Source organism: Telmatherina bonti (assembly GCF_933228915.1).
Source record: "Telmatherina bonti genome assembly, chromosome: 16".
Classification (NCBI taxonomy): Eukaryota; Metazoa; Chordata; class Actinopteri; order Atheriniformes; family Telmatherinidae; genus Telmatherina; species Telmatherina bonti.
In genome coordinates, this window is record NC_136614.1 from 18,919,172 (window position 1) to 18,937,254 (window position 18,083).

The 18,083-nt window shown below is 38.9% G+C and overlaps 1 protein-coding gene across 1 annotated transcript in view; it reads right to left on the reverse strand.

The window, feature by feature from the left end:
• The window catches only part of eva1aa (eva-1 homolog A, regulator of programmed cell death a), a gene marked incomplete at its 5' end in the record, with an annotated part of 74,819 nt that overhangs the window by 55,904 nt on the left and 832 nt on the right, over window positions 1–18,083 (reverse strand). The window lies entirely within an intron of this gene.

An 18,083-nucleotide genomic window follows, 5' to 3' on the forward strand; every position in this document is an offset into this window, starting at 1 on the left:
ATTAGGTATTTGGGCATTTACAGCTTCATAACTTTATTGGTGTTATTTTAAGCAAATTATAGCCATCAAAAACCATCAAATGTTCAAAGACGCAGAGCTGCGTGCCTTCTGCTGAAGTTGGAATTCCCTTCAAGTGGTAATTTTGGGGAAGAGATGAGGTTTCCCTCAAAAGACATAGGCCACACACTCTGGTAATGCTTAGGAAAAGCGCTTAAAAAGAAAGACAAAATCAAGGATTAAGGCACAAGATGAAGGCAAAAAGTGGCCAATATATGAATAACCTAGATTGTTATTTCTGAAAAATAAAAAGTTATAAGATGTTTAATGTGAGTTTCAAGCTGACAAAAAAACTGAAATCTGTAGGAGAGATGAAATAAGATCTCTCTCAAAAGTCATTGCTTACAAGATGTAGCAGCAGACATCCAAAGGCCAGAGTTGGTGGCTTTAGGCCTTGTAGTAATTACTTTTCTCTAAAAACCACAGAGCCAGTGAAAAAGCCTGCAGCAGGGCATGACTTTCAGATAAAACTACTGCTGGTTGTAAATCAAATGTAGTCAAAACTCTACATTCACCTCTTTAGACCTGAGGTGAACATTCTGTTTTGAGAGCTCAATGATACAGATTGACAAAGTGTGCTGACATGAAATTAGACCTCAAATATATTTCAAAAGTGAACATAATTCCACTTAAATGCCACAAAGGATCACACACAGCAACACAATGGACATGATGTCAAAGGAAAGCGGCGAGTAGCTGCTTCTGCGCACATGTCAAGTACAGTCCTCACTGTTAAGCCATTCAGATTTTAGGATAAAAAAAAAAAAAGCATTCCTAAAATACATTGCATTCCTCTGCTTACAATACATTAGTCTTGCTATTATAGTCACGTCTTGGATTAGCCTACTTTCTAGCTAATCACACTATGGGGGAAGGAAAGAGCATGGAGAGGATATTTTGCAAAAAACAGAAGGGGTTTATTTTTAATTTCATGTTTAAACTACTGAAGTACATTATGTGTGTAGTTCATTCATTCATTCTTTTAAGATGCATGAACAACTTATGACTGACTAAATGACAAAGATGTGTGAGCAATTAAAACAGCAGGTGATAACTGAGAATAAAAGGAAAGATGATGCTTCTGACAATGATTGCGTTTTAGACATTTACCATCTGGATACCTCAGGATCTATTTCTGTGTTTTTCCGTCACTCAAAATTGGGGTAAAGTTGTCTATTTGTTTCGACACAACCACATAGAGATGAATTACAGGAACAACATGTGTATAGCTTGAAAGCTATGCATTTATTTTTTTTAGCTTTTTTACAGCTTGTCATCAGCAGAAGCAGCCAGAAACTTGTGGTTTAACTGATGCACTGAAATTCCATGGAATGACATTCAGAAACAAAATGCTACCAAGCATATCCATTTTTTTTTCCTTTCAAAGAGTCTCCACATAGGTAAGCCTGTTTGAATGTATCAATATCCTCAGGCAATGGTTATTAAACTTGAATGGCAGGGTTGCTAAAACATGCCCCCCCTTTTTCGGCTAAAGCCTGAGCAGCTGAAATGTTTAAAGCTGGAGAAACAAACACAAACACTCTTCTTGCAGATTACTCTTCCCCTCCCTATTTCACACATATGAAATCAGAAACACACAGACATTAAACCAACAAGGTCATGCAGAAGAGCACAAATCTGTTAGACTTGACCAACAAACTTCTTGACCAACCTTCAGCCACTACTTTCCTGAACGGATTTAATTTACATTTTTAAGTACAAACCAAATACCAAAAGCAGCAGTTTCCTAAATTTTTAATAGGCTGAGGGATGGATCTGCTAAAGGTTTGTGTGTACAAAAACGAGTGCAACGTCATTGCACATGCAAAACAATTTACAACTGTGGGTTGTTTCTTTCAAAGGTGCAAAATAGCACATCTGCATCCAGGTAGTTTGTCCGTAACAATGAATATGCAATATCCAATGTCTGCCGTGCACATGCAATGCTGCATTTGTTGGGAGAAAATGTAAATATACTAGAAAAAATTAATTTTTCTGAGCCACAAGGAAGAGCCATTTAATACCTGCAATGACACAAAACTGCTGACAAGCCTGCACCTTTTTGCATCTGGGTCAGATGCAATAGACACTGCAGTAGACACTAAGCATGTGCCCAGAAATCACAAACACTCGCATTTGCTGATTGTGCAGTGCATCTGTAATGCCAAATACGTAATTAATAACATTGTGGCAAAATTGCTCAGTTCAGCGCATCATTTTTTTATTTTGAAAAACAGTTTTCTCTTCCCAAGTTGTTAGCTGGCAAGATTTAGACAGCTGACTTATGGGTGGGTCAATTTATGAAATCCTAAGTAAAAATAAATTAGTGCATTACAAACAATCCTGGTGGCCTCAGGATTGGGTCTCTGCTTTTTGCGGCTGACGTGGTCCTGTTGGCTTCATCTGGTCGTGATCTCCAGCTCTCGCTTGAGCGATTCGCAGCCGAGTGTGAAGCGGCTGGGATGAGAATCAGCACCTCCAAATCTGAGACCATGGTCCTGAGCCGGAAAAGGGTGGATTGTCCTCTCCAGGTTGGGAGTCGGGTCCTGTCTAAAGTGGAGGAGTTTAAATATCTCAGGGTCTTTTTCACGACTGAGGGAAGGATGGAGAGTGACATTGACAGACGGATCGGTGCGGCGTCTGCAGTAAGGCGGACTCTACGCCGGCCTGTCGTGGTGAAGAAGGAGCTGAGCCAGAAGGTGAAGCTCTCGATTTACCAGTCGATCAACGTTCCTGCCCTCACCCTGAAATGTGTTTCTTCCGCAGGGTAGCTGGGCTCTCCCTTAGAGATAGTGTGAGCGGCTCGGTCATCCAGGAGGGGCTCAGAGTAGAGCCGCTGCTCCTCCACATTGAGAGGAACCAGTTGAGGTGGCAGTTGAGGCATCTGGTCAGGATGCCTCCTGGACGCCTCCTTGGTGAGGTGTTCCAGGCACGTCCCTCTGGGAGGAGACCCCGGGGAAGACCCAGCTGACGGAGCCAATATCTCTCAGCTGGCCTGGGAGCGCCTTGGGATCCCCCCCCCGCAGAGTTGCCCAATGTGGCAGGGGAGAGGGAAGTCTGGGCTTCCCTGCTTAGGCTGCTGCCCCGCAACCCGACCCCGGATAAGCAGCAGAAGATGGATGGATGGATGGCATTAAAAAACAAGAGAATGCGTCAAATTCATTCATGTTTTCTTTCTTTTTTTAAGGTGAAATGCAGACCTTACACCCTATGCTCTCATCTGCTATATGTGCAGATATTTTGTTGTTCTTTTGTTTTCCTTCTAATGTTTCTTTTTATTTCATCCACTGTCTGAATTGTTTTACTGACAACATTCACTTTCTCATAAATTTGCTCCCATATAGCATTTCTTTGTGTGGATTTCTTCATTGTAGGTTCTGCTTTCTCTCCAAACTCGACACACTGCAAACCACATCAGGTACAAAAGGCTTTTTTAAATAGGATGTCTCCAGCTTCTTTACATCTGCCGCCATTTACTCAATCACTCTAAGTAAATCATCTGCAAAATTGGTAAATGACCCGGTTCAGCTCCATGCACAAAATTCTTTATTACACATGCAACATACTGCACACAAATTGGAATCTTAGTAGATCCAGCCATGTGTGTTTCATAACCTAAAGAGGTCCTAAAATTATGACATCAGACCTGGCAGTAAGAAAACTAAACAAGCCTCAAGCTAAAAGATCTGTAAGTGTGCTACGATTGATGAGTTGGCACACCGTAGGTGGCAAATTAAACTTGAATCAAATATCTTGAGTTGTTTACAGAGAGAAGAGGATCGAGGGATCAAGGGAAAAAAACGGAGGAATGTCACATGTTAAGTCAGGCACATATCAGGAGGGATGAGGAGTTCCTGCTGTGGAAAGCTACATGAACACAACAGCTCCTCTTTCTTGTTCACAACGGCACGCAGCAAAGGAAACAAATCCTCCCGAAGTGGTCAAATCAAAGTGAAGCCAAAGGAAAAGCTTACTCTAAAACTCAAAGGCTAACTGGGTTATTTCAGCACAAGGGTAGGCTTCTGACTTCAGGTTATCCACATTAGCTGGCCCCTGGAGACAATGCAGAGAGGACATCCACCTGTGGGTCTGTTGTCTAAACTTATCCCGAGGGGATGACTGGCTATAAAACATCTGCCAGCTTAGAGATGTCCTCACAGTTTGACAGAGCTACTAAAACTCCCCAAGGGAGTGCCCAAACCCAAACACTGGTCCCACCCAAGCCCTCCCACGACCTCTGTTAGCACGTGTCTTTCCTAGTGACCTTAGAGGGCCAAAGGGCACAAAGGGAGAGGACACTTTTTCTAAATGTTTCTGAGCATGTGTGTTTCTTATCTCTGGTGGGACGGAATATGGGGTTGAAAGGTGAAAGAGCGAGGGACCATAGAGGTTCCGGGAACACCCTTACAGATCATAGCTGTGTGCATGCCCAGACGCCCACACACCGGCGTGCGACACAGAGAGAGACAAGGAGATAAAGACCCTGAGCAGAGGAGGGCACATCTGTCATTTTAATGGTCGCTTTTTTATGGCACGGGAGAGCGGGGTGGAAGCCAGACTGCGCTTCATTAACCAGAGTCCAGCAGACACAGCACAGATGCATCAGTGTGTGAGCTTAATTGTCTCAAAGAGAATGGCAGATGCAGCTTTTCTTCAGCAATCCACACCACAACTGATTGGTTTTAACCTTTACAGCCAGAGCAACATGGATCTGTGTCCAAAATGCAACACTGAAAACCTGAACACCTTTTTGACAAAGGTGCTTTTACATCTTGCGGTTTTCTCGCATTACATCATCCTGATTTCTGTTTCAATTTCCCAAGGTTTTTAGAAATGTAGAATAAAGTAAACATACATGGAAAGCAAAATGCCTCGCCTACCAAAATACCTGGATGTATTCAAATTAAATCAAATCCAACTTTATTCTTGAGCACTTTTCATGCCATGGGCAACACAAAGTGCTTTACAAGATAAAAGTCATAAGAATTAAAACAAACAGTAGATCACAAGACATTTAAAAACAAAGACACAAGCTCTTTCCACACACTCACACACACACAAGGACATAGAGCAATGTGAGTTGAGCTCAATCCTCTCATGCTCTGACACATCCATGGACCACTTTATCAGCGGTCCATCAGTGGTCTATGTCCACATTTCTTATTAAGCACAACAGACTGGTTATCAAAATAATTGATGATTTGCAAATCTTGATCACGTACTATCGACTTGTTTGTGTTAATATTTTATAAAAAAAAAAGAAAAAAAAGAAAAAAACAAGGTTTCAATAAGTCACTAAATTTAGAGTTTTGGAATAATTTTATTTAATGTCATATAAGCTGAGAATTTCTGCTGATCATCATGCTGTCTAGGCTGATGAAACACTTTACAAAAAATGTGAAAAAAAAGAAAAAACACACTAAGCACAAAGGTTAAAGATAATATAATCAATTTTAAACTTTTGTTGATTCTCTTTTATCATGAGTGGATATCATTTTAGTCTTTGATCAACCTAAAATATTGTTCAAATATAAGTTACAAAATAGATCCCAGATCCGTGCATGTGCACTAATTTTTTCATTTGTCTATGCAAAAAACAAAAAACAAAAAAACAAATCATTCATTTCACCACACATCAAGTTAAGAAGAACAATGTAGCAACACAGCTTTCATTTCATTGTGATCCATAACCCCAAAATTGTTTTATCACTTTCTGCCCATCTTCCCCCCCACCATCTACACACACACACACCCACACACTCACAAAGAATCAGCTTTAATGCATTAACAGCATGACAGCATGCCTCTAGCAAGGTTCAGACATGTGCAGTGAAGAAAAGAGAAATATTTCTTTAAAAAAAAAAAAGCATACGGGTGGGCAAAGAGAGGCTGGGCTTTTGGGGGAATTAACAAGCTTATCTCGGGGGCTGTTCTGTGAAAACAAGCAATAGAACAACTCCTGAGGAGCTGAGAGAATGAAAAGCGGCCTGTAGCATGTCCAATGGGACTTAGAAGGGAGATCCTCTTCCATTTATGAAAAAACTCAGATAGATCAGCAAAAACAACCAGACTAAATGTGAATGTTTACCTTTCTCTGGTCATTCAGAGTTTTGTGGAGTTTGCTTTTTGAAGACACCAAATACCTGGTGTCTCACTGGGTAGATATTTCTAGTTATACTCTTGCATGATTACAACACATGAAATACATGCTTATATTTCAGTAGCTCTATACCACCAAAGCAGTTCTATCACAACTGTCAGTATGAATAAGTCAACATTTGTTTCAGTTATAAAAACGATAATGACATACACAGCTGCACGGTGAAAAGAGTAAATCATACCGACCAAAACATCTAAAAAAAACAAAAAACCATATATATATATATATATATATATATATATATATATATATATATATATATATATATATATATATATATGGATGGATTTACAAGCAATTAATTGACCTTTATAATTCCCTTAGTATTAATTTAGTGGGCTCAAAGGGTAAACAAATGCATGCATATGACTAAGTCTCTTAACGCCTTCACTATTGTGCTCATTGATGGAGCAGTGTTTGTTGACTAAATCCTCTTCAACCAAAACATGTGTTGGTAGTTTAGTCCATCACTAGAAAGTGACAGAAATATATAACATCTGCAGTGTGTGGATGGGATTTTATACCAAAGCTGAATTAAAATGAACTGTGCTCAGTTTACCCTGTGTTTCATTTCTGCTGATCTGAGCATTGTCAGGCAGGGTGACAAATGGACACACACATGTATCTGTTATGTGACAAATTCAGAGCATAGAATTAAATAATTAATAGATTTAAATCTATTCTATCCTACAGTCATTTAGCAGACGCTTTATTCCAAAGCGACTTACATATGAGTGAGAACAACACAAGCACGAAATCAAACAGTAGAGGACATTGTAGGAAGATGCTAGTGGACTGTCCACTTGGATGCAGATCCTTGCATGAAGTGCTACAGCCTTTTTTTTTGTTGTTGTTGTTTTTTGTTACTCCCTTCCCACCCCATAATATCACCTAAGTTATAATACAAAGAATTAATACCATAAAGTTTGTTGCAAAGAACTGGGCTAAGTTCTTCAACTTTCCAATAAATACAGCTTTACTAAGTGTTGAAGTGCTCCTTGAAGAGCTGAGTCTTCAGCTTACTCTTAGACAGGGACTCTGCAGAGCAGACAGAGTTTGGGAGATCATTCCATCACCGTGGCACAACAGAGGAAAAGAGTCTGGCTAGTGATTTAGTCCCACGTTGTGGTGGTAACATGAGGCATCTTTCACTGGTGGAACAAAGCTGTCAAGAGGGAGTATAGGCCTGGATTAGGGAGTGAAGGTAGACGGGAGCCGTTTGAGTTATTGTTTTGTAAGACAGAAGCAAAGCATCTGCCAATCTGCCAATTAATAAATGGGTTTTTATTGTTTCTACATTTCAACAAAGGGAGCATTGGGAGGGAAGGGAACACTTCACTATCTGGCAATACCTGTTACCAACTGGATTTACGGTAGTCTGACCAGCACCTATTCTCCACTACTGTTTAATTTCTTGCTTGTGTTGTTCTCACTCTCATACGTAAGTCACTTTGAATAAAAGCATCAGCTAAATGACAGTATGAATAGAATAGAATAGAATAATTAAGTTTTACTCAGTCTTTACCTGGAGTCAAGAGAGCACTTACAGCCAAAATTATAGCTGTATATTTCATAGTCCCCAAAAGATGAATACATGAGACTTTATTTTTGTGCATTTTTTTTTTTAGCATATTTTTGTGCTCAAATGACCTAAGGATGGCAAAAAACTTGTACAATAATTATTTTCTTCTGCTGCTTCTACTGCCAATTCATCTGGCCATGTAATGGCACTAATGCTTTACATCCAGAAGTGGCAATTCCTGGTCCAGAAAGTAGAAGTCCTGTCCGGCGGCTGTTCCCAGCAGTCACCAAACAAGCTGAATTTAATGAGCAGAGTTTATTTGCCAGGTAAACGAGCCTGTTAGTGAAAACACCTGTTCTAAATGTACAGGTAGCTCCAAAAACATGGCAGGACTTTTACTCTGTGGACCAGGAATTGCCACCTCTGCATTTCACTTAGTTTCACTGCATACATATTAACATACTAAGCCGTGAAAGTGTTGTTTTGGCCACAAATGCTTAAAAGGAAGAAGACACGTTAATCAGAGGCATTAAGACCTGTACACACACTGTTTTCCACCGTGCTTTTCACTTTTCTACTTTGCTCTCACTTAGAAATTGGTAGAGTTAAAACATGTTGGGATTTAGGGCTGGACGATATGACCAAATCTCATATCCCAATATATCTCATTTTATATCCCCATAATTATATACAGAATGATATAAAATTGTTTGTACAATTTTGTGTCATTCATCAATTATTTGTCAGATGTGCTTGGCAACAGCAGCAGTGATCTCCTTTCATCTGAAGAAACTATGGCCGTATGGAATTTCGCGGGTAAAAGCCTGTTGAAGCGTTTGCGTCTATAGAGTTTATTATGAGCTTTCGCCACCACTTGACACTGCTTTTGTGGCTTTTGCTCATTGACTCTCTGTATTCTTTGTCCAGATTCTTGTGTAGGTGATAAAATGAGTTAGTTGGGACTTGTGGTGTCTTCAGAAAGTAGACTGTAGTTCCTTTTTCTCACTCTTATTTTATTTCGTATGCAATAGAACATGGTACACAATATGGCATTTTCATTCCCTCTTCTTCGTCTCTCTCCCACCCTCATACTGCCCTCTATTGTTTAGGCAGAACACCACAGGACTGTGAGCTAGTCTGTTGTCGGATCCAAGTCAGGTTTTTTATATCCAGACAGCATCCACGCGACAGAAATTTCCCCTCTTTTAGGAAAAAGCTCATCAGTTTTAGGTTGGCTAGTCATGTTATAGTGAATTACCCTGCTCTGAAACATGTCTGCTACCGTCTACCTCCATGTTTGTTTGTGTATTGCAGCATGCATGCTGTAAAGCTCATTTTGACATAAAATACTGCTGTACAGCACCTTATTGTGGTGTAAAGGATGGACATATGAAACAATATATATTTTCTATCCTCCAAATAATATACATCATCATATTGTCCAGCTCTATTAGGATTGATGCTACAAAATACATATTTATGATTAGAAAATTGCGCATGTCGGTGTTGTGCCAAAAACCGCACTCCGTCCTTGAAACGCACCCAATCGCAAGATGCGCAGTAACAGCATCTCGCCTGTAGATGGCATGTATTTATCTTTTTAAGTGTAATAATGAATACACGCCATCTACAGTTGATATGCTGTTACTGCGATTGGGTGCTTTTGTCTGCACAATGTTGTCTCTCTTTACCTATGTCAGTTCCTGTCTTGCAGTTTTAGATGCAGTAGTAAAATTCTAACAGAAACTACTTCAAAAGAACAAATAGTGTTTTTATAAGTTTTTTTTTTTTTTTTAAATTTGTTAAACATTGGTTCCTACAGTGTTTTTCTACATACTGATTTAAAGGGGGGCTTTAACCTTCAACATGCTATTCACACAAGAAGAAAATCTGCATCCTTTTCTCAGTGGTTCCCTCCCTTCTTACCTGAGCTGATCAGAGGGGCCAGTAAGCAACAGATTAGTAGTGCTTTGGGTAACAGGCTGCTGTAGCGTGCTGTAATGCAGACTGTCAGTCCAACACAGTTGGGGGGCTACACAATGCCTCCTTGTTCAGGCTGGCCCTTCTGCGTCCCACCTCTCTACCTCTGCATCTCTCTTGCTGTCTCTGTTTGCCTCAAGGGACAAACCAATGGTGTTCTTTTTCTTTGCTTTTTTTTTCTTCTTTATTATCTTCCTATACCTTAGAGAGCCAAGGTGAAGAGGGTATAAATGATCAAGGGATGGAGAAAAAGTTTTAAAAGGAAGCTAGATCAAGGCGAACATGTCAAATCCAAAACCAAACATAAATCAGCTCCCAGGAAACGGAGTGAAAGACAGAAGAGCGGGAGGGGAGGAGGGGCATCAAAGCATGGTTGACATTCTCCAAGTAGCAGAAAAAGGTGTGTGTGTGTCGTCTTTTTTTTTTTTTTTTTTGCATGTGCCTGTGTGCATGTCATGAGGCCAGCCTGGAATATAATTTACAAGCAGGCAAGTAAGTGGGTTGTACATGAGCAGATTACTACCAGTCTCTGTCTCACACATATCTGGTTATTTACAGCTCAGACTCTTCAGCTGCATGCCGATTTCTATGATCCATTTAAGTTCACAAGGTAATAAAGATTGAGTTCAAATGAGACAATATTCTTCAAAAACCACTAGGGAGCTGCCCAAACTAAAACAGCTAATATGTAGAGAAATTCCTACTGCAGCTGTATGCAGCAATGCCAGCCTGACGCTGGAGAATCTCCATCACGTGTGTTCATCTGTTTTCTTTGGGTTTCAAACTCCCCTCGTGCAAGAGAGGGCAAGTGCAAACACACACCTGCAATGTGTGTATATACGTCGTTGCAGGTAAATGGTTTGGAATTAGACTCCCTCTTCTCTCCTCAATAACAGTCATTACTTAAAAAAAAACCCATCTAGCTCAACATCTGACTGGGTGATTTGGGTGGTTTTGTATATTGAAAGAAATCAACTCAAAATAATGATTATCATATTAAAGGCTAACTTTTGAGCAGTTTTCTGCTGAAAATAAGCCTTGATTTAGAATCAAGTTGCATTTTAGTTGGTAGTTAAACCCTTTCCTCAGCCTTTGTTAGTAATTTAAGATAGAGCTTGGGTTTAATTTTGAAGTTTCACCCCAAAATCAGGCATGAGACAGACTTGTTTTAAAACCTGAAACCTACTGTAACTCTCACTCAAATTATAGTGGTTGTTCTCTTTTCCAGCAGCCTACGTAAGCACAGAGACAGTCAACACACTGATAACAGTCCATTAGTGTACAGTATATTGCTGAGATGCTTGCTAGTTTTTGTGATTCAGATAATGAAAATATTCCAAGTTAAACCTCACAGTTATCCTGGATCCTCAGCATGACATAAACTAATGGAAGGAAATCAAGGGGTGCATAAAAATAAGTATCTATTAGCTTTATTATTATTACTCTTGTTGACTATTGTGTTAGAATTTATAATAAAGTAGTGCTGAAACAAATAACACAACCTGGAGATTGCAAATGTGCAGGAACTTATGACCCAGGAAAGGTTAAAAAGCAAAACACAAATCTGTGTTTGCATTTAAAAATCAATTTTTCATAAATTAAACAACTTAATTATAAAGATGAGAGTCACAATTCAACTTGAATGGATCTGACAGCAATTATTTTGTTGGAAAGCTTCCATTTAACTGTCAAATGCCAAATGTTAGGAGAAACTAAAATAATTGTGATGTTTCTATCACCATTTCTATCAGGATTGTGCATATTGTTTTCCCACTAAAGGCAATGATATTAATGTTTTATCTCTAGGTAGTTTTTATATTAAACCAGCTGCATTTCCTGAACCCAGAGGCGAACTGTACCACAAACCCAGAGCTCAAAAGAGCAAAGAGCACTGATTACATTGTTCTTTGAGAACATGAAGAGTTTGGTGGAGTAGAACATAGCATGCTTTTTAAGGTCAAATGTAATAAGACACAGAAAATACCTTTAAAAAAAACTATTTGAGTAACAAAGCACAATTGGTTTATGATGAGTGTTGTGTGGAAACTTTTCTTAGGGTTACATTATCATGACATTGAGATAAATATTCACCAAGATTACTTTAATCAGGTAACAGAGACTCAACAACTTTAGTCAGACTAGAGTATAAATGGCCTATATGGCCTAGGCTAACACAAAGCTCGCCTTCATAGCATTAATTATGTCATACAGCACCATGTGAGTCTTGAGCCACTTATTTCTTATTTTTGCTTCATAGGTGCAAGGCTATCTTGTAATGCAAATAAAGTGGTCATGAGTAATAGTTCTGCAGGCTTTCTGAAGGTCTTCAAAAGTTTTTTTTGTTTGTATACTGGCTGCTTTTTCACTCATTTTTCTTAAGGGGTCATTTTTCTGATTCTTTGTTAAGCCACTTAATCATTCAAGCAGAGAGAAGGCACCTGACTTAAGGGATGAAGCGGTGTTTTGCCTACACATAACTTAGCAAGGAACTCATTTAATATCTATTGTATTTTATTACTAATACACATGATTAGTTCCCACTTATGTAACTGCATTTAAGTAATTGCACCAACCAGGAGATTCTTAAAGTGCAACTTGCTGAAAAGGTGACATATCTCAGCAAGGTATGCATTGGTTTCCTTAATCATATACCCTTTTATGATTGCAATACAATAGGTATATTGTTATGTTTCTTTAACTTAATACCATCAGAGCAATTCAGCTGCCAATAAGGATCAGTTAAACTGGGGTTCAGTTACAACATTTATAGTAATACATAGCTGCTCTAAAAGACCTCATTATAAATATCTTAAATTTCTTTCTCTTTTTTGACCAAAGATTTTAGCTGTCATTTTAATTTTGTTTTCCTCCAGTGTTGTCTAGAGGTCACCGTGTTCACGCCATGAAATCGAGCATAGACTTATCATAATGAATGAAATTTAAAAAAAAAAAAAAAAAAAAAAAAAAAGGGGGGATGTATTCACATGAAACTGTGACATTTACAATTCCCTTGTGAATAATTTAGTATGGTTGAGTCAAAAAAAAAAAAAAAACAACTTCCCAAACTCTGGTAAATGACAATGACAGAACAAAAAGGTTTTTTTTTTTTTGTTTTGTTTTAAATTTGTGTAAAATGCAATAAGAGAAATTTTCATGGAAACACACAATCCCATCCCTGACACTTGAACATTATCAATATGCCTTAGAAGCTGTGGAACGACGGCTTACCTGGAAACACGAGCAGAACCAGACGCACATTGCAAAGCTCAAAGAGCAGCGTACGTACTGAAAAGTAGAAGTGACCTAAAACCTTCAATGTGGGAGAGCGGTATCAAAAATGATGTTCTTAAGAAGCAGGAAACAATCTAATCTATGAAAAACTTTTTTTGTATTTCAATCATATCATTCACAGACCAGGAAAACTATCAGAAGTTACTGAGAAGATTACAAGAAACCTCGTCTAAGAATTTTATGCTATCTTAAAAGAAAAAAAAGAAAAATTGTTTATTCCCTTTATACAGTATTTTCATTTTGTGTGCAGATTTCAATAAACCATTACACCTATTTTAATCTTTTCTAACACAACTGTGTTAGAACACAACTTGAAACAAAAAAAAAAAAAAAAAAAAAGAATCTGTTTTTTTATTTTAAAAACATCACAAAGGTTTCCTGATTTCTCTAAAATGAAAAGCTGTCGGCAGAAACTGTTTGAATCACTTTGTAACTGTTTTTACAGTGTCTGTGTTCAAACGCACCAAGATGTCGGATAATTTCATTTCCTCATGACAACCTTAAAATGAGCATTGCTTCCTGTTGCAAACACTCACCTCTCATCGCTAACATCACTTTACTTCCCATGATGTCAAGCTTTACTTTATGCGGGTGTTTGTTTATGTGCTTATTGTATCCTGGGGCAGGAACTTACACATCTTTCATCGCTCTCATATTGTGCCAGGCCAGACTTCCACCTTAAATTACATGCAAACACCGCACACACTATGCCTTACCGGGGCAGAAGTTATCTATTTACAGCTGGTCTGTATGACTCATTTTAACATGAAATTGGAAATAATTTCAATTCCCAAAGCAATTAATCTCTTTATGAATCTACCTTCAGGTCTTGCACAGTGTTAATGTACTGAGTATTTTTGCTGCTGAAACTGACGTTAAGAAAACACAGCCTAAGGGGATTGGAAATTATTTGGATACTATAAGCGGATTCTGAACAACATTTAAAGCGCATAAAATGCCATAAATCCAGCCGTTTCCTTTTGCAATCAGTCTGCTCTGAGCATTTAGGTGGATTTGTATCGATGGAAATCTAGAAAAGGTTTTAGTCTAAACCAAAACCAAACAGTTGTGATATCAATGCATTCACTCCTTTGGGAGCTGAGCTCACAGAAAGCATTCTCTAAAGAGAAGCACCCCCTTTTCAGTTGGAAAGAAAAGGAGCCTTGTGCCAAGCCTTTGCTGTCTGCTTAGCCGCCTGTCTTCACCGCAGTAGACAAAACAAGTAGGAGGCAGGATTTGTTTAGACAGAGCTCACCTGGCACACATGCGGACACAGAAACAGTGATCAGGCAAGCCCTAGGGAGGAGTAGAGGCAGCAAAAAAAGGTGGGGAGGAGAAGTGGCGATGGCGGTGTGGAAAGAAGGGAAGCGAGATGCTGGGTGTGTGAGGGGGGTGAAGGTAAGAGGCTAAGAAGGGAAAGCATGGGGTTCAGTATGCTACCCACTGCTACTTCAGGAATATAAAGAGATTAAGATTTAAGGGGCGTAAGCGGGGCTCAGTTATAGATGGAGGGGTGTGTTTGTGTGTGGGGGTAGGCAGAGTAGGAGTTAAGAGTAGCCTAATCCAGGACTTACTTCTGGGGTAACAGATGAGGTGGATTTGTGTGCGTGTTGGCTGCAGTCTGATGCAACTTCAGAGCACTAGACAATAAAGAAGCACTCAGCTCTCTCACTCTTCCATCAGTGAGAATGGATCAAGCTCTATGAGCTTTAAATGCAGGATCACGAGCCAAGCAAACACACTTTACAACACAAACAGTTTACTATTGATTTATTAAAGTTATTAATGACTCTAGACTGGCTTCTGGTTCCACAACTCTATTGCAGGATCAACATTACTTTAGAGAAAAAGTCAAATTAAAGTAAAAGATCTGTCACATAAATGTCTTTAATCGTTGAGAAGCCTATGTAAAATCTGGCCAGATCCTCGGATGAAAATTAGTCATTTGGTTAAATCTGGCATATTCAAAAATGTTCTGTTTCTGTAATATGGTCTGTTCCTTATCAATATTTTTTTCAATAAAAATGAAAAAAAGAAAACTACACAGGTGGTCTAAATTATTTAAAAAGAGTTGTAACATAATCTGCTCAGTAAAATAAAAAACATTTAAAGAGCACAGTTAGACATTCAGTGTGCGTCTGAGGAGGTCTATACGTATTACATACGTATAAGAACCAGAAGGCTAAAAGCAGAGATTTTCTCAAGGAGCTGCAAATGAGAACACAAATGTCTGCTAAAATTGCACCAAATCTAGGAAATGTGCAATTTAGCCTTTATATCACAGGTGCAGGTAATTCTCTGTATTATAGACAGTAAGCATGTGAACATGTGTGTGCGTGATTGTGTGGCTGAATATGGTTACTTTAGTGTTTTTTTCATTCTCTGCAAGTTGCTTTATTAATGGGTACTCTTGGTACACCAAATATGGTGTAGATATCAATACAGAACTGTTACTTTTAAGGTTTTTCTCTGTGTTCTGTGAAAAAAACACCACAAATTTCACGTTTTTTCACAAGTCCGCCTTCCTATGAGCTCATTCCAAATGTAGCAAGTACAACTCAGCCACATAAAGCAGATAAGAAAAATCTTTAGAATAATACAAGAAAAGGCAGTCGAGTTAGAACTATGCTCTTTTATGCTTTGACTACATAAAAAAGCTTCTGTGATGAAGATTAACGTTAAGATGTTTGGTTGCCTATAGACATATAGACCTCTCTTTTATGTGCTAAATTGACCATTTTTTCTTCTGAGGCATTTTCTACTATGGTGGACACATAACTGCATGTAAAAATATGATGATGGCTGATGATATTTGATCAATTTCAGAAATCAAAGTGATGAGCTAAAGCAAAAAGGCTCTTCTCTTTATGAAGGTTAGTTTTTTCAGAGACTAAACTCTGCACATAGGAACAATTAGCAAAGTCAACAAAATATAAAACATATAAAGCATTATTAAAGTGTCCTTTCCATTTCAGGAATTATACAAATGACTAAACCTATAAACTTTCATGTAAAGGGAGCCAAACATCTCCTTTTTTTTTTAAATTCACTCATTACTGATTAAAAAAAGGAGTTATGTTAACTTTCCTACTACCTTTCTAATCTGCGCAGAAAGTGTGATGAGCGTGACAGCAGGGAACAAAGGACAAGATGAATGATAATTCCCCCAAACCACACACTCCCAGTTACTATAGGTTAACCTCAGTTGACCCCTTGGCCCCTAAACAGCCTCTCATCCCATTGACTGGGATTAAAAGGAGTCTGCCTGTGGGTTTTTTACGAGGGAGAAACAGAACGAAAGTGGCCTCACTGTAACCCTTTGGCCACATCGTGGTCTGTCTGGTAACATCTGATCAACAATGTGGTGCTGCTGGCACATTCTGTAGGTTCTGCAGCCTGTTTGTTTCCAAGTAAAACTGACTCAATCCAGAAGTACATCTGAAGCAAAAGCTTGTTCCTGTTATTGTTTGGCTTTTTTTTTTTTTTTTTTTTTACCCCCAAAACAACTCAGCATTCATCACTTCATCAGATTCACAACTACTTTGTTGACGATTCGCCTTGCTCCCTCTGATAATGGCATCCAGTTAGAGAGAGAAAAAAAAAGAGCCACTGATCAGATTGTGTTCATACAGAAGAAACTGAAAGCAGCATTTCTGCCAACAGGAGGGTGATTATGAGAGGTTATCTCTTCTGTTGTGTCCTCCTGTTAGGAAAACATCCATGAGCAGAAATATGAACTGAATCAACAAAGTTAATGACTTGTCGAACAAAGTATTAATAAGCAGATTCATCTGTTTCATTCATTCTGCGTCTCTAATTATTGTTTAGGCAGCTGTTGTGTATTCTGTCGTAGGAGATGAAAACAAAGCAGAGGTGGGTTTAAGTCATCTACCCGCATGTCGTTTCTTACATTTCAACAGTGAGCTCAAAAGGTGCTGATGAAATATTTCAACACCATTAACAAAAGGTGCAAATGCGCACAAAAAACTTAAACCATGTGGTGAAATTAATACAGCTTTTACTTACATTAACATTAAAGTAACTGGAATGTCATTAGAAACCTGTTGCTGACTCCAGCAGGTTATTTCCCCTCAATATATAAGTTCAGCGGTGTGAGCAGATTGCTTTACGTTTGACTGACAGATGTTAAGATTTAAAGCTATCACTTCTGTCACCCAGCAGGATGGGACCACCTGTCAATCAAAGAGCGCCTCGCAGTCTCCTGGGAGACTCCAACCAGTCAAGAATGCGAGGACTAAAACATGTCTTTGTCCCTGAGGAATTCTGCATCAGTCTCTTTCTTATTTCATTCATTTCCTTAGGATGCTTAGTCAGCCTCTCGCTAATAGCATCTTGCACACAGAGAGCAAACAAAATTACACTGAGGAAGAAAAACAACATTGTTCCTTTAAAGGCCTGAACAAGCCTGAGGTCCACAATGCAAAGAAAGAGCTTCCCATGGCAGCAGCGCATCCTCACTTTCACCCCTAAGCAATGTATTCTGATAGTTTAGAACAAGAGAATGTGCAGCAGAGTTGAGAAATCAACCCTAAGGTATTATTTTCATAATTGTGCACAAGCTTGGTACAAGCAGCATAAATCTATAATCATCTGGTCTTAAGTTTTCCCGTCTTGGTTAATTAACCAGCAAATCTACTCAGTTGAACTGTTTGGGACAAAAACAACACCCTCTCACACATGCGTGGCAATTACAGCTATGAAAGTTCAGCAGCCTTCACCAGACCACAGCCCTTAGCAGCTCATTAGGCATCATCAAGGACACATGCACACAGAATCATACACGGGAGGCATGTTACATACATCTGCTCTTTAGCACCTTTCACCATAGTGTTAGTCTGCCGTTTCCAACCATTAGACCCATTAGAGGCCAATTAACACTGACACAAAGCTCCCTACCTGTTTTATAGCACTGTAAACAAAACCTGTAGGCTTGCCTTAGGCAAAGCAAAGCTCAACAGACACAGAAGTTGAAATATATTCAACTAAAACTATTTATACCAGAGGGAGATTTCATAGTGATAACATAGTAAGATAGTAATATACAGGCTGTTG